This window comes from Pholcus phalangioides, unplaced genomic scaffold, assembly GCF_987345545.1.
Source record: "Pholcus phalangioides strain wild (caught in Gottingen) unplaced genomic scaffold, Ppha-v1.0 ptg000017l_1, whole genome shotgun sequence".
Classification (NCBI taxonomy): Eukaryota; Metazoa; Arthropoda; class Arachnida; order Araneae; family Pholcidae; genus Pholcus; species Pholcus phalangioides.
The window spans coordinates 37,422,567-37,440,596 of NW_028301610.1; the positions used below are offsets into that span (position 1 = coordinate 37,422,567).

General features: G+C 35.2%; 1 long non-coding RNA gene across 5 annotated transcripts in view; it reads left to right on the forward strand.

The window, feature by feature from the left end:
* Positions 1 to 18,030, forward strand: part of LOC149072994 (uncharacterized) — a 49,594-nt gene that overhangs the window by 20,533 nt on the left and 11,031 nt on the right. For 2 of the 5 annotated variants that reach the window (XR_016194445.1, XR_016194443.1), the window contains 5 exons: positions 4,774 to 4,960; positions 12,642 to 12,691; positions 16,519 to 16,566; positions 16,790 to 16,917; positions 17,060 to 17,172. This is a non-coding gene — a long non-coding RNA (uncharacterized LOC149072994). Of the gene's footprint in view, positions 1 to 4,773; positions 4,961 to 8,321; positions 8,381 to 12,641; positions 12,692 to 16,518; positions 16,567 to 16,789; positions 16,918 to 17,059; positions 17,173 to 18,030 lie in introns of all 5 variants that reach the window. The other 3 variants (XR_016194444.1, XR_016194447.1, XR_016194446.1) reach the window with 3 other exon arrangements.

Consider the following 18,030-nt stretch of genomic DNA (forward strand, 5'->3'; position numbering starts at 1 on the left):
TTAGATTGATTTCTAATTATTTTAAATTTAGTTATCTTAATTGAGTTTCAATTGATTGATTGAAATCTACCACCAATAATTTATCTAATCTCATAAGACAAAATTGGAAAATTAAATTCAAGCTTTTATGAAAGATTTAAATAAAAAAATTGATTTGAAATTGATTTAAAAATTGAAGCATCTGCATTTTGTAAAATTAATCTCAAATTTTAATATCATTAAATGAAAATTCAAATTGATAACTATTTAGTACGGCAAACTAAATATCATCGGCTAAGAAATTTCCAAGTTCGAAGTCCAGGACACTCTTAAGAATGAAATCTTGCAGTAAAATTTAGTGTTTTCATTTCAAAGTAAAGTCCCGGGAAAGTCATGGAATGAGAAAAAGGTCACGGAAGGCCCGAAAAAGTCACAAAATTCGAGTAAAGGTCACGGATTTTTTTAATAATTTTCCACAAAGATCTTTTTTTCTATTTTCCTCTAAAATCTGGGCTTTGGACAAGCTGTGACATTCAATATTTTTTCTTCTCTCACTCAGGTTTCTTTTCTACTTTTTTTCTGCCCTGGAGGGATGGATGGGTGAGTTGCAACAATGTTATTTGTAGTCACCCTACACTGGGCAGACATTATATCAGTGAGGCAAAAAACCTCTTTAGCCTGGATGAATAAAAAACTTTTCTTACTTTGTCCGAACCTTTCAACATCTGTAATAATCCGAAGGAACTCGGATATGACAAAAACGGGATGGGGGGGGGGGTATCTAGGGTTGCCACACGACGCGCAAGGGCATATGCTGGGATGGATTGCATTGAGTATTCATGATCTGAGGGCTTAGGCGACCTCGCAAAGTTGGTTGAAGGCATGGGTGGGGGATACAGAGTGGGAGGGTGATAGGCGCACGATCGCTTCCCCCCCCCCCCGATTAAAAAAACTATTGGCATAGGCAGAAGGTGGACATTTGTTCTTCCCCTCCGTTCAAGAAACAACCCTGTAGCCGCGTATGCTTTTGCGGAGGCGGCTTATGTGACTGGAGCCATTAGGGTCCAGTTCCTATGGGGTGTTGTATTTAAATCTCTAAATTTAAAAGTTTTAAAAAATTTAAAAAAATTGAGTTTTTTTTGTGGTTGGAGGCATTGGCGGAGATAGACTTGAAAGTCTGGGGAGGGGCACACTACAGATCGGTGGACTCCAGCTTTGCCGCTGGGGGGAGGGGCATTGCCCCCATATCTCCGCCCATGGTTGGAGGGGTTGTTCCCCCTCCTCAATCGTGAAGCTCAACATTCAGCGCTGAGATGCTTAATGCTACTGTTGGCATGTCTGAATGTGTGTATATGCATTGACATTCGCGTTCCCCTTTTCAATAGACCTCCCTATTTTATAAACTCAAACCCCCCTAGGTGGTTGTTACTCACAGTTCGGAAAGCACTTATATAAGAATGGTTCACCAGTATGGGAAACAGAAAAGTCACCGAATTTTGCTATTGGTACAGTATTTTGTAGCCACCCTTTAACAAGTAATCCGTGAGTATAAAAGCTTCAAACATCTTTGACGAAAAATGATATTTTTGACATTTTACTTGTGTTTGAAACACGATTTCTAAAAGCCTATTTATTGTATCATTACGAAATTTTAATGATATCCTGCTATATATTGAGAAAGGGAAAAAATTCTCTCAAACTGTAAACTATAAACAAAAATACAGTTGAACGAAGCAGATTGTTAGCGAATACCACCTGCTCTTTAGATGTAGGTGCATAGCACAGACACACCTGCCATGTAACGGTACTATCATGTAGTATCATTCGATGTTGAAGTCTTGAAGTTTAATGAAAAATAACTTCAAAATATAATTATATCTAGCGTAGGACTCCTTATTGGGGTCCCATGGTGCTCACTCTGTACTTTAAGCTTCATGGAAATTTTATTATTTTTTTTGGTTTGCAATGTCTGAAAGGTTGGAAACCCTTACCAGACCAAGAAAATGGTTGACTGGGCTTCTCTACCTGGATAGAAATTCTATTTTTGAATAATGAGACCTTTATGTTAAGGAAATGAGGATAGGAGCACATAGGCAGCAGGACCAATTTTCATTGGGGGGGGGGGGGGGACACAGATTTATTTGTTTTAGGGGCAGCAGAGAGGAAACTCCTAGGCAATTGCGTTTTTAACTTTCAAAAGGCATATTGGTCTATTGAAGAGGATAGGGGACATCAGGATTTCACAAGATTCTTGGGTAGGTGGAACAGTATAATTTTTTTACTTCTCTAGCCATGTGTAGGGATCATCTCCCCCTTTTCTTCCTTCTCATCTCCTGTTCTGTGTGTCTCCATCTTGACCTCTGACCCTTGGCCACCTGCAGGATGAAGGATTTTCTCCTCCTGATGGGAGAAAAAAGTTATAAATGGGGAGGGGGTGCATCCCAAACATTCAAGTTTTTTTTTAATTATTTCCTTTGACATGGGCTGGAAACTCCTGTGTGTTACAATTTCTAATCTATTTTCCTTTTCAGAGAGAGATGGTGAAGAAGGCTTTGGGATTGTCGTCATCCTTATCCTTTTTTTATACCAACTATGGCTTCAAGCGTTTTCAGTGTTAGTGTAATGATTTCAATCTGTTTTACGTTATGCATTTGAGTGCAAAGCACTGCTGTGAAAGTTCTTACTAAAAACATTCGGAGTCCTTGGAATAAATAAATTGATTGAATTAATCAATTTTTTACATAGTTCCCCCTCAAATAGGAATCAATTTCCGTTTCTGAACAATTCGGTTTACGAACGGACTTCCGGAACGAAATTACATGTAAGTTCGTAAACCGATGGTCGACTGTTCGTAGAAGCATGGACATATGAAACTAAAGCCCCGTTCACATGGGAAATGTGAACGGGGCTATCACGGTCGTGCCATGCAGAGCCATGTTCCTTACGAAGGAAAAAAGTCAAGCGGGTGCTAGAACTCAATGCTACAGCAATATTTGCACATGTGAACGGGGCTAAGTACTCTCAATCCTTCCCCCCCCCAGTAATTTATGAGTACATAATGTAACGGGGGGGGGGGTCATTGCCCCCCCCCGTCCCAGCGTCAAAGGTGGAGTCGACTGATCTAATGTATATATGAATTGACATCTTCCCCCCAGCAATAATGACCGTGCCCCCCCCCCCAGACTTCCAAGTCTAACTCCGCCTATGCATGGCATACGCCCTTTGATCACGCATATGGGACGTCTGACGACCATGGCGTCCGTCCTGATGTGTTGATACTCGTTTTTGCGCCTCCGTATACAGGCTCTTTGAATGGGTATGGGACGAATCAGCGAGAGTGCATATTTGAATATTTTTATACAGTGTAATACGATTCACTTATTGTCTTAAAGGACATTTCATGAAATAAATTTGAACAAAAGCTTTATAAAAGATCTTTGTCAAAGGACTTTTATTGTGTAATCCGGGCCATAAACGTTTTTTTTTAATATAAAACTTGAAAAATGTAACTAATGAGCGTATTTGTTACATTCGAGGGAATATAATAGGATTATTGATTGTTTTTATTTTTCAAGTTTTATAAAAGAACGTTTATCAGACTTTCTAGTGTAATCCTGGCCGGGCAAGAAAGATTGCAATTGTTTTCTAAAGATTAAAAACGAAAGAAAATCTCATCAAAATATCATTCATTTATTCCGGAATTATTTCTTTCATTAATGCTGGAATAATAATTGCAAAAATCTTAAAATATATAGTCCCTTCCTCCCTCATTTCCCTTAAAACTTCTATGGATGCCATTAAACAAGCCACGTGATCTTCCGACAAATGATGTTTAGGACGCCGTTCTCAGCACTGCCGCGGTGGAGAACGCTGACATCGTGCTCCTTCCAGTAATATGGTTACGAAAAATATCGGTAACGTTATTTTTTAATAACCCCCCAGGACAATAATCTCCTGTTGCCAAACCGGAAATGTCAAGATATGCTCGAAACTTCTAGATCTAGGTCTCCGTACGGTGGCGCCGCCAACTGTGAAAAATTTTGTGGAATATTCTTTGTTTATAAAGTTTCGACCGTGAGGCGATCATAAGTAGAGAGTTGTTGGATTAGATGTTCACAATAAAAGAACTCTGATTTGCTTAGCGTGTATCTCTGCTTGTAAATACATATAAAAATTGCTGTTCTGTAAATAAATTTGTGACGTCCTTCATCCTCTGCTTATTTCAAGGACTTGTGAAAAATTATCCGGAATAATATAATCTCGATAATTGTAATACAGGCAGTATTGAATGCAGTTTTCATACATCCCCCCTCCAAGCAGAAATATTCTCATTAAAATGACCATATTTTGTCGACAAAAATGCGGGACATTGTCAAAAATGATGCTAAAATCACTGAAAAACCGCCAATGAAGCATTAACTGCAAATTATAGTAGATTAAAATGAATTTCACAAAATAAAATATTCAACATGAAAATGGTGCGAGATGAATATTATTTATAGTTGTACTCATAATTTGTGAATTAAAAAATAATTTTAATTCTTGATTCCTAGAATAGAATAAAAAAAAAGTAAAATAAAAAAGTACGCTTTGTTGAAAAAACGAGACATTTTGACAAAATCTCGAGATGGCCAAAAATACGGGACATATGGTCACTATTCCCGATGTCATTTCTGTAGTAATGTGATGTGAATTAATTTGTCTGGCATACTTATGTTATGTCAAGCATTTTGAATTTAAAACTTTATTTTACTTGTATAATAGTACAAATTTCAGTGTCATTATTTTTTTCAGATTTCTCGCAGTATGAATATGGAAAATGAAAGAAATTTGACACAGAAATATATCTGATTCCGGAGGCGAGTTCATAAATTTATTTCAACCTTTTGTGCGGCATCATCTGATCTAGATTTTTTTGCAGATACATTGTTGAGTGGTGGTAGAGTGGCTGCCTACCCAAATCAGGATCACTCTTTTATTGGTAATTATAGGTTTGAACCCAGATTCTCGGTTTTTGTAACACTTTTTTTCCTTTCAGTAGTATAAAGGCCCCAAAATCATAATATATTGTATATATATTTTACTCAAATTTTTATTTTATTTGGTAAAATTTTAAAAATCAAAGAATTTTCCCTTAATCTTATCATACTATTTCCAAAATGCCTAATATTAGCAAACACTATTAAAATCATTTTAAATATACCAATCAGTAATAGACTTTACACCATGTGTACAATGCACCTAGTGCAATATTAACTCAACACAAAATGTTTCAATGCACCAGTCCTTTGTTTGATTCCTCAATTTCACATGTTTTTAATTAAAATTATTTATGAAACGATGAATAAGTTTGCATGTTTGATCAACATGAAATCCACAAATCTTCTTGAAGATTCTGTATATTTGCAACACAAAACTTTATACATAGGATCTTGCAAACACTTTCTCAGACAAACTGTAAGAATTTTCATCCTTCATTCAGGTTGGCGACACAATGCCACAAATGTTAAATAATGTTAGTGGTTAAGAAGAAATGTTTTTCCCAAATGTTAAGATAGAATTGAATCAATCATTGACAACAATATCGAACTTTTTTAAAGAAAGATCATTCTTATTATAAAAGATAAAATCATCAGTTCGCCCAAGTCTTTTACGAGAAAAACTGTCATCTCTTTAGCTGTATTGTGTATTGAAGCTGAAATAACTCAAAAATTAGATTTTGATGACATTATGTGTTAATTTTGCTCATATAAGTGTTAAAAAGGCATTATTGTTGGATATTTCATGTAGAATTTTACGTTACAGTTCTGATTTAAAATAGTGCATATAGTTTTTTATGTGTTTACAAACATGTACCGTATTTGCTGACATACCAAACCTCTCAACCTCAGTCTGAGGGGGGCGCAATACTTATTTTACCCAGGGCCCCCTCAAGTTAAAGTCGGGCCATGGGCAATGCTGCCACTCAATGTAAGCAGCAAAATTAAAACTGGTAGCAGGTCACGATAACTGCTGTACTGTATATCGTCAATGTTGTGACTAAAACAGTGTTAATGCAGAAAATATTGCTGTTCTTATAATTTTAATTTTTTAAATATTCTAGTTTCTGACATATATAATAAATCAAGATTAGTGTCTTTGCGAATTTACAGCCATAATTAGTGTATGTACGCGTTTAGGCTAATATTCAGCTACATTTCTTTGTCAATGTTGTTATATGTAAGTGTCTGTACTTGTTGTGAATTGGAATCGCCCACCACTGGGGTAATGAGGCCATTTTAACCCAGACAACACCATTATGGTGGTAGCATGACCCTGAGGGTGTGGCCAGAGGTGTACGCAGGGTAGGAGTTGATATAAGGGGCTCATGCTCTGCCCCAAGTTGACTAAAAATTAGAATTTTTTTAAATATTTCTAGGAAAAAACGTATGGAAAGAATACCTATTATATAGTACTTCACCCAATTTCTGTTAATTTAGCTTTTTCAAGGGTAGCAAGGGACCTTTCAAGTATTACGTCTTCATTGATGGGGGTGGGCATCAGATTTGCTGACTTCGGATGAGGGAGTTTGAATGATGCTAACGTCATCATACCCTTAATATAAGTATATAAAATACAGAATCTTTATTGGGAATGCCAAAAACGCGAAAACCTTTTTTTTAGTTTGTGGGCACCTGAACTAGCATTCCCCCTGTTGACTTTTGTTGATAGGGGGTGCTGCACATCCATCTGGCAGGAGTGATTGGACCTAAACTTTTCTTCAATGTTTCCAGTGTCCAAAACATTCCTAAAGCTTCAGTTGCGATTTGTGCCTGAGGTAAAATAACTTCACTCATAGTGCTTTATTCAGAAATGTCGGTAAACCTTATGTAAGTGCCAGTAACAGGAAAATTCTCTCTCTCTCCTTTCTCTACCGCATTTAAGCAACTGGCAAAGACGTGACTTTATTTACGTAGCGGTTATCAGGGGCATGACCTTGGTTGCCGAAATTCCGTATATAATCGTTATTGTATTCCGTGTGGTAAACACAAGTTTTTTTTGTCATCAGCTTTGTATTTTGAAGTTTTTTAAATTGTTTCCTCCGATTAAATATGTCTTCAGAAAGGAAATATAAAACACGAAGCTATATAAAGCTAAATAAGTAATGTAAAGCTTTTAAGAGTTCATACATCCAAAATTATGAATCACTGATAGCATCCACGAAAGGAAACACTTATGTTTTATGAACAGTTCGTGGCGTAGCCAGATTTGGGTCCATGGGGGAGCGAAATTGTGAAAGGCACCATTTTTTGTTCGTGCTTAAGGCGCAAACTTATAATTATGCATTAGCGGAAAGAACTTTAAATTTCCCAATTTAAAAAAATCAAATTTATTTTGTTTTCAGTTGATGTTATTTTTCAAATTATTTACCTTTCAACTGATTAATGTATTTTAATTTTTTAATTAATTTAAAAAAATGTAAATTCCATTTTATGTTTTGTGTACTTATACCAATGCAAACACCAAATACAACTGGGAAGTCACCCTAAAAGGTAGTTTGAAAAAAATTTGGATTAAAATATAAAAAATGAAAGGAGAATAAAATAAAGAGGAAAAATATATATTTTCTCTCTCTAAAATTATTCCAAGACATAAAAGTAAAGAGAAATCTTCATGCTTCCATTTAATTGCTTTTATCATGTTACACTCTTATCATAAGCATGTATCACATGTACACTACTTCTATACTCAATCGTGCATGTACTTCCAAGACATTTCTTTTATGGAACTTAGAACTTTTCGGCATGCATTAATTTGTTTTCTTATATTATGCGTGACCATAATGTATATGTCATGTCATAGTTATGCATGGTTTCAGTTCGAGAAGTTTTGCGTCTGTCTTCCATGCTAGAAGTAAAACTGGCAGATGCCTGAAGTTTCGTGTTATGCAAATACCATGGTGAAATCCTGCTTGCTCTCTGCGGGAAGGCTTTCCAAACAAAAGATCGGCTAGCATTCGTACGTCGAAATTGAAAAAAAAAAAGACTCGCTACAGTCAACTGCTACTGCCATTAGTGGGGTTCAAACCGGGATGAATCTATCATGATGCCCACACAATTGTAGTGGTTATCACATACTACTAGATTGCAGATGCACAAGTAGAGGGCGGCCTGATTCCAAAAAGGTTTTAGGAACCACTGCTTCAAACAAATTAGTGTGCGCCAGAAATTGTGGTATGTGTCAGTAATTTATTTAAGTATCTCTGAGGCGTGTTTGTAATGCCACTGCTCATATTCCGAATCGAAGTGAAAGTGGCAGGTGTATGACTCAATTGGAATGTTTTTTGTTTTGTTATCTACCAGCTTCCTTTGGAGATACCATTTAAAGGGGAGTTCTGCTTGAGGTTGAAAAACTTAAAAAGGTATTGTGCATAGTATATGTATGTATATTTCTAGTGAAATAAAATCATGCGATGTGTTTTATAACAAATCAAAGAAGAATGAAAATATTTGAGTAGTGAATGTTACAGACTAGTGCAGGGGTTCTCAAACATTTTCCATCCGTGGTGCCCCGTTATTTTAATCAATGCTTGCCCGCGGCTCCCCAGAGCAGTTTAACAAAGAATCTCTTTATCGGGGGCACCGCGGAGCGTCCCAAAGGTTTTTCAAAGGTCGGTGATGCACAGTGTGAGAACCCTCTGGACTAATAAGTTCTTGGATTTCCCCCCTCGTAATTTGACCAGAGGGCCTTCGGGTAAGTGCTGGCAAACCTCACACCATAGTTCATATTAAAGTATTGTAAGCCCTCGGATAAGCTCTAATTGAAAAACACTGGATAATTTTTTAAGAGTAGACTCAACGTTTCGTGAACACTTTCTATTTTTCTGAAATACTACATGTATGTATCTACAGTTACTTATAAACTTTCCTTGTAATACATAGACAATTCCAAGCCCAGTCCAAGTGCCTCAAGTGAAAAAGGTACTTCATGAAGATGAGATCCAGTTGAAATTTTCAAGAGTGAACTGTTAGGCAGGCATTTCTGAACAGGTAGCGGGCCTTAGAAAAATCCCTTTGATGCTGGTAAGATGACCCTGCGTAGACCACCTATGTGTGTTATTGTGGGAATTAAAGAAACAAATAATGCCTGGAATTCTGCTTTAAAAAGCAATGAGTATATATAGTGCATTTTTATTATTTTGGAAATATTCAACGGATTCTCAAAATGTGTGTGCTCATGGCTCATCGCCACCTTTTTTTGAGGGATGTCTGAACGCGTTGGTGTAATGATGCATGCTCATTCACTTATTTGTAGTGGGTTTTTTTTTACATTAGGCCAGAGGGTTCTCAAACTGTGCACCGCAATGCCCTGGTACGCTTCCAATCTTCGTCAGGGCACCATGGAGCGGTGACAAAGGTTTTTTGAAAATATTTTTTGTTAAACAGCTCTAGGGAGCTGGTGGAGCTTGCAGATAAGCATTGAATAGGGGAAAGGGGCACCTCTGGTGGAAAAAGTTCGAGAACCCCTCGTCTTCAGGCTATTCTGGGCAGTGACGAATAAATGATGACGAAGTCGGGGGGACCACGGGTGTCAAAAGTTTAAGAAACACTAGATTAATTGAAGGGGAGATATGTGTCCTGAGTTAATAAACACACCGGTCATAACTTTTTCCAGGGAATAATTTCTCTGATTCGGCACACTGCTGTTTATGCATAATGGGGATGAAACAGTGATTCATATAAAAGAGAAACTACACCATATGAAAAAAAGACAATGCATAAAATCATGCATTATCACCGTATAATATAGTACAATATGTTATTGTACAAATATAGAAGGCTATAAAATTTCCTCTCCCATTGTCTACATGTCAGAGCGCTATTGATCCAAGATTATAGATTTTTTATTTACCCACCTTTAAAAAAAACTTTTTCAGAACCCCCTTTTGTGCCCCAAAATCTTGGGTTTTTTAGGGCTCAAAAGCTCTTAGCTGTTTTCCACCTTTTCCTAGTCTTTGACATTGCCCTATACACAAGCTAGTAGCTCTTGCCAAGACACCTGCAGATAACATGGCTAGATTCATAGTGCCTAGAAATGCCAAGTCCCCCATACACAAAGTGGTATTTCTAGGAACTCAAACTCTACCTAAGGTGCCCAAAGAAAAGGCGATTGGAGCTTGAGTCCTAGCTATTACTTCATAGGTTCAGTGGTCTGTCCACAATAAGTTCCCTTTCCTAATTTCTTCAAAAGGGGCCTTAGTCAATGCTCTTAGTGGCCCTTCAGAACAGAATGAGCATTTCGTGAACGCCATATCCTCATACCTATGAAAGGTATTTCTAGGAGCTCTACCGAGAACGACCAATAGCAAGAGAAAAAAGTTCAGTTAGATCATTGATCATTTTGATCATTTTTGTCACACCACGGTCATTTTTCTGCACACGAGGGCTAATTAGACCGGGACCAACAATTTATTGCCGATTCCGAACGGCAGGCTTGTTTTTTATACTCATCGAGAGGTTGTTGCGCTAACCCCTCGATGGGGGATTCCCTGCGGTAGCAATTTTTTGCTGCGGTCAAGTCGCTGTTTTTTGTTGTACCCCTGTGTCAGGAAAGTTTTCTGACAAGGACGAACTGGGTATCAAACTCGCGATACCTCTAAACATCCTTTGGTACTTTAGGCGAGCATCTTATCGACCGGGCTACCGTGCCCCAAGTTCAGTTAGAAGCAGGCAAGATTCTGCCCTTTAATAAAGGTGGGGAACAAAGGCTGATCTGAACATGCTTCTAGATGAAGAGCTTGAGAGCAGTTGTCAAAAATTTTAATGAAAACCTCCACTTTCTTTTTTTCTTCTCTTCAGGATTAGTACAAACCCAATCACCGTGAAACTGCAAGAGGTGCATATATAAATGTAGATTTGTTTTCCTTACTCATCATTTTAGTCAATGAAGGTAGAAAATGAAAAAGTCAATATTTTTCAAGTTTTTTTAAAGATCAAAAGTCATTTAGAAAAATAGGTGCCAATGTAGGCAAAATTTCGATTGGGGGAGCAATTGCTCCCCCCTGGCTACGCCATTGTGAACAGTGTAGATTCAGCACCATATTTATGTTCTTGCCGCCTCCCATTTCAGTCTAACCTTTTAACCTCATCCCCTTCCACCCCCATGCCATTGTAAATACACTACTGTGTAGATTGCTACTATGTGATTTCTCTATTCTGCATGGAAAAACTGACATGAAATTATATTCTGCTTAGGAACAATGCAGAACCTGCCTTGTGGGGAATAATGGAACTTTGTCTTAATTGATTGATTAAAAAAAAAAAAAATTTCTTTTTGATCAACTCTATGAGTGCCGGGGGGTACCCCACTCGGGAGAATCTCCGGATTTCTGTATTCCAAAAGTTGGCACATCTGAGTTTCTAGTTATCAAAGATACTCTTCAGAAATTCATTTTTAAATTAGGTGCTAATTAACAGCTTGCGTAGGTAAGTCTTTTTATCATGATAAATTTTTTCAATGAAAAAATTAATAGGTTAAATATAAATCAATTAAACGAAGGTTTTAACAACTGGATGTTGCGAAGATATATTTTGGAAAGAGAGAAAATTCAACTGCCCCTGCGGGGAATCGAACCCACGTCCTTCACCCGGGAAGGACGTGGGTTCGATTCCCCGTAGGGGCAGTTGAATTTTCTCTCTTTCCAAAATATATCTTCGTAACATCCAGTTGTTAAAACCTTCGTATGATAGCGGAGAGTGACATCATCCTTGTATAAATCAATTAGTTTAAAAAATATTTTTTCAATACATTTCCTGTTAAATTTTCATACAGTAGAAATCTAGTATATGATATAGTGCCTTGCATAATGCATATGTGATTTCAAACAATTGTTTGAGTTACTAATTCAGTATTTTTAATTTATCTGCAGCAATTTATATTTCATTGCCAGGTGCGTTTTGGACATAAGTACCTGTGTTAAGTATAAAGTGGAACCTCTATAAAATGGACACTTATTAACAGACACCCCCTGTTAATTTAATGGACATTTTTGTCCATTCAATTCCAAGACTGTGAAATTGGGAGCCTTAATATATATTCTATATAAAAGGAGTAACCTCTATAAAACGGACACTTATATATATATTAACAGACACCTCCTGTTAATTTAATGGACAGTTTTGAAGACTGAAATTGGTCCTTTCAATATATTTCACCATATATTAACAGAAACTCCTTGTTTTGAAGACAAAAATGTTGGTCTCATTGTGTTCGTGATCAAGAGGTTCCACTGTATTAAGTTTTGAAGAAAAAAATCAAATTTTTAAAGACAAATTAGTGGTCTACCTTCATTGGAAGAGCTTTTTCTGACAGGTTTTTGCCCTGAAAATAAATGCTTGCTTTTTATCTGTAAACTATACAGCAGTTTTGAAAATGTTTATTAATAAAAACCACACTTTTTGAAATACATGCCAATAGGTATATATTATATTTGATTTTGGCAGAAGCATTATGTTATTCATGTCACAATTTTCAGATTTCTTTTGCATCTACCTTTTTTCCTCACTAGAAAGCCATTCTTGCTTCAATAAAATTGTGTAATAATCGTACTACTTTTACAAAATTACACAATTTGTCCGATTAATGATATAGAATTTAATTATATGCCTTTTCCCATTCTTTAGTTTGCAGGAAAATCAACAAGGCAAAGAAGTATGAACTGAAGACATATCGCGTAAGTTATGATAAGTAGCCTTCAGTAAGTTTCTGCTTTTATCATGATTTGTGTTGAAATCTTAATGATAATTTGAAAGTGTATTTATGTGTGTTATATAAGCCCTCCATTCATTTAAAAACTAAAGTTTTATAATAAGCTAAAAGTGTAAACTTGAGAGTGAAGTTGTTTCATGATGATAAAAATATATTCAAATTATGTATTAGATTACTTAGATTTGTACATGATCAAAAATGATCATTTTCAATTGCACTAAAAACTATATATTATGAATTATTATCTCAATTTAAATCTTCAAATCTGAATATTTAGGAGGAGAAAAAATTGATTCTAGTCAGTGGTTTATTCTGACAGTGAAGCACTGTATTAACACTAGAATGACACATGGGGTCTGTGTGACCATGATCCCTCTTTCTCCTCTATATCTCAAGTAAGAATGAACCAAAAGCTTAAAAATTTCTGGATGACTCCTTAATTATCATGTTCTCATTGTTCACCAAATCTTCTACAAATGTCTTAACAACAGAGATAAGAACCAATATACCCTGAAAGGTGGGGGGGGGGGGTCCACACTCCATGTATTTTAGAACACATTCACCATAATAATGCCACTGACATTGTCACAGCTGGTTTTTTTTTTGGTCAAAATTCTTCCTAGAGTTTTTTAATCTAATATGGTGTAATCCCCATTCTGAAACTTTTTACATTCATTCTTATCTGCAGATGTCCAGCAGCAGGTGTCTCAGCTTTTGTCATCAGGTACTTTTGTCATTTTTTCTGATAAATTATTTGTTCTGCAAAGTAGAGATATCTATGTACTTATGATTTCTGTAGAAACAGCAAGAAGATACAGATTCAAAAAATAGGAAATTTTTCAGAAGTGAAACTCCGAAGCAGCAGTAATGAGGGTTCAGAGGTGAATCAGAGGAGAATGAAAACTACGCGAGGCCAAAGATTTGTGAAGCAAGCAACAGTATTGATGATGGAAGTGGGAATCAGAATGAAATTATAACTTCAATGGTGCTTCAGCTTATGCAGCATAAAATGTTAAAAACAATAAATCCAAACGACATTGAAACCACAAAAACCGCCTATATCTACACCTAAATGTCAACTAATTTCTATAAATATCAGATCTCAATATCCTATGTATCAGTTATGAAGAAAGTGTTATAGATGAAAAGTGTGTGAAATATTTGTGGGGGGGGGGGCTTCTTTGTTAGTAGTACGTCAAAGGATTCCAAAATATTTTGAGAAACACATTGCTTGCAGATGTTTATTTCACATCTGGAATTATGCGAGTTTTTCAAATTAAAATCATCTAGCTTCGCTGGATCTCTTCGCAAAGATCGTCAGCTGCTTCCAACTGTGAAGTATATAAAGCAAGTTTGTCCTCATTGATTTAGAATTTTATTGTTACATCTCTTCCAGATTTTATGGGGAAGAAATAAACATTTTCCAGTCCCAAGTTTTCTCCATATGGACGCACATCAAGAGGTTGTTCGCACAGAATGTTCTAAAAACTAAATGATTATTGATTATAGGTATAGATTAATAGATCAATCGTTTCACCCTTAATTCTTTGTGTTATATAGCCGAACCTTATTATAGTGAACTTTTTCAGTGGTCCAAACTGAACATCTATTTAACTAATGGCTTTTTTAAACGTTTATAGTGAACTGAATCTGTGAACAAAATAAGTTGTCACATACTAAATATGGTTTGAAAAAAAAAATTGAGGTGATGGAAATTTAGCATGTACCTGTAGCTCTAATTTGAATATCGTAAACTTAATCTGAGATACAGAACTTCCTGCACATTTTTCTTGCATGTCCAGTGATTGAAGTACAATATTGATTTGAACATCATGTTTTGCAGTGAAATTTTTTCATTTTCAGCTCTGCTGATTCTAATTTTACACACGTGATTGAGGATTACAAATATACCTTGCAGTCTGCACTCACATTTCCATTCACATTCCCACCCAATTTATACAAACCAAGTATAATATATATTCAATGGATTGGTAAATCAGAATTATATGGTGGTAGCAAAAGCAAAAAGAAGAAGCTTGAACTGTCTGAACATGGTTTGTAAAACAGAATGGATTCTAAAATGAGAAGAAAAAACTTTTAAATTGGCCAATCCAACTAATTCTTGTAGTCAGATATATTGAAATTAACCATTTTATTCAATGTTGCCTGAGCATATCTGTAATAGAGCTCATGCTGTACTAGACCAGCATATCTTTTGGGAAACTTTTAACCTCAAAGCATAATGTTTTGTATTCTGCCAGGAGCCATCTGCTGACTGGAAATGTTCTGTGGTAAAAATTCCCATATATATATATATATATAATAGTGTTTTCTACTTTTTTCTTAAATTTCTTCCAGATTGTTCTGTGACGTTACGTCACAGATTTCGGCATATTCTGCTTTGGGGATCATTTCCTGAAACATTGTTCTGTTCCATCTTTGATTTCAGTTATATAAACTAAAATCTTTCTTGATTTTTCTGTTTTCATAAATTAAGTTTTTTTTTCCTTCAACGGATATGTTTTTATTTAACTGTTCTATAGGTTCTGCAAAAAAAAAAAAATCAAAGCCATTATCAAGAGCATTGTTTGCATATGCATCACCAGCTAAACCAGAAAAAATTAAAATTATAAACCTATCCCCAAAGTTAAAACAAAATTAATCATTTTGAAAAAGTTCCAGTAGCAAACAATCTGTCATCTTCAGTGGAAAGACTGGTGTGTTGTAAAAAATGTTATTTTCAAAAAAATATTTTGATTGAGGATTTTCAGTTGCAGTATCAAATCTTGTGAGAAAAGGAAAATGTGTTGGTCAATTTTGTTCTTTTTTATTAAGATTTATATATTTTTTATTCACACCATAATTTGAAAAATTTCTCATTTTGTTGAAAATTTTGTTGTGTACATGATTTCATGCGTTTTGTGCAGTATGAGGTATAGTGGGGGAAAAACACTGTTTTTTGCTTTCTTGTGATTTTTGTTGCATTAATTTTTTTTCTCACTTTTTTTTTTTAAACATCAAGTCCAAGTTATCTATAATCGAAGGTTGTTACAATATGTGAGTGTTACATGTTCGAAATGTATTTTCGTTTTTCATGCAGAATTCTATTATGTTTGTGCATACTGAAAAAACTGAATATATTGTGTTAATGTTTGGCCATTGAGGATATTTGATAGTTTTGAAATAAAGATTCAAAGAAGAAAAACGATAAGAGTATCTTATGTTGTCAAAATCCTGAACTCAAAAACCAGTCTCCCCCTAAAGCTGTACATTACAGTAATGCTCCTAAGTTATGCATGAAGTTGGCCTGGCAATAACCCACTTAGGTCTGGGTGCAATTTTAAACAGATATAGTGATATCTCTGCTCTCTCAAAGCAGAATATGCCAAAATCTGCAACGTATGTCACACTATTATGGGAAACTTTACTGCAGAACATTTTCAGTCAGCCAATGGCTTGTTGCTGGACAATGTAAAGCATTCTGCTTTGGGGACGAGTAACTTTTCTTACAAATATTTCTGTGACAAATATTTTTCCCTGTGCTATTGTGGCTGAAAATGCTTTAGTTGATGTGGATCCAAGCAAAAGCAACACAGTTGCGTTTGGCACTGAAATCTCATCAAACTGAAGGTTCAGACATTCCATTTGCTTAGATGTAGAATGCAGAGAAATGAACAATTTTTTTTGAAGCATGTTGTGTTTTAATTTTGCCAGTAGTTTTCTAGGACACCATGTATCTACTTAAAACCATATTTTGATCACTGAGTCTGGTTTTTTGTTAACTCTCTGTAGGGTCTTTAAAATCTTGGGAATACATGCTGCTTCAATTCGATTTTACAGGTAATTAAATTTATTTTTTAAGGGCATTTTTTTGTTTTTTGTTTTGATGAATTGCGATACTTGAAATAAGACTTGCACAAAGCTTTAGTTTTTTTTGTTGGTTACACAATTCACATGAATATTTGTAGTATTTTCTACAAGGATCAAGTTCTCAAGACTTTCAAATTTGCATCCTATTTTAGTGTTTGACTCTTACAGTGATTTTTTTATTAATCTTTTACAGAATGTGCCAAACACCTTGGTTTCTGCAACAAATGGATCAGCGCTCTGAGAAAGGATATATATAGTTATCTTTCCCACAGATACCATTTTCGGTAATTGATAATGAAGTTGTACAGAATCTAGAAGTTTGTATGTTTTTTTTCCTATTTATATTCTTCCACTATTCTGAAATTAAAATTCAAATTTTTCATAGTGTCATTATGTTTAAAAAATAATTTGAACTCTTTATATGTTGTTTTATCTTTTTCCTTTTGCTTATTTACTCTTGCAGAGTTCATCAGAACAGAATGTGATCTTCTCACTCAAGCATTCTGCAATTTCTTAAAGCAAATGAGAAAGCCTCTTCAAGATAACAGAAATAGTTAACCCTGCATAATTGTATAGGTTAGTTACAGGTTCTATCTGTTCTCATTCTTCCAAAATGAAATAAGTTTTGAACTTTTTGAGCGTATAAGTATAGTTTGCTAGCAGTTCATTTGACACTATATAATTACTTGGTGATTATATCGTTGCCATTCAGGCAAAAGTCAGTAACTCGAAAGATGTAGTTTTGAGATATAGGCAATTTAAACTTTTGAGTCATCATGAAAAATAGTAAAAATTATTTTACGGATTTCTATCTTCTATAGTAGGTTTACTGATGTTTGGATAACTGGTTTATGTTGTGAAATAATTGATTAAAAATTCTAATTGACTGCATTAGTCTATGAAAAGGTATTTTTGTAGACTTATCAGTGAGTTTTTCTTGCCAGAATGTAAACTGATTCTATAAATTATTTTGAATCTTAATCAACATTGATTTTAGTGCCAGATATTTCAGTGATTTTAGGGTGACTTTGGGGCACTTTGAATCTGACATTTGTTTTGTCAGGTTGGCTCTAGTTATACTTCAATAGTAATACATAAGTAATGTACAAATCGCATTGAAACTGCCTGAAATATAAATCAATAACAAGCTTGAAATCAATACATATAGACCAATGATGATGTCTGAAAATTTAAATATAGTGAATAAAAAAAAAAAAAATAAGAAAACGCTAAAGTTCATAGCACTGAAATTCCACACTGCAGACAGAATTGAAATGTTGAGAGTTGTAGGCATTATCTCAAAAACTAAGAGCTGATTCGACAAAACAAACACCAGTTTTCAAATCAGCTTCCTTAATATACCCCAAAACCGTTAATTTTGTTGTCAACTTTTTCCCTTTTGTTGGCAATTTCCTGTCTCTTGTTGAATAGTGT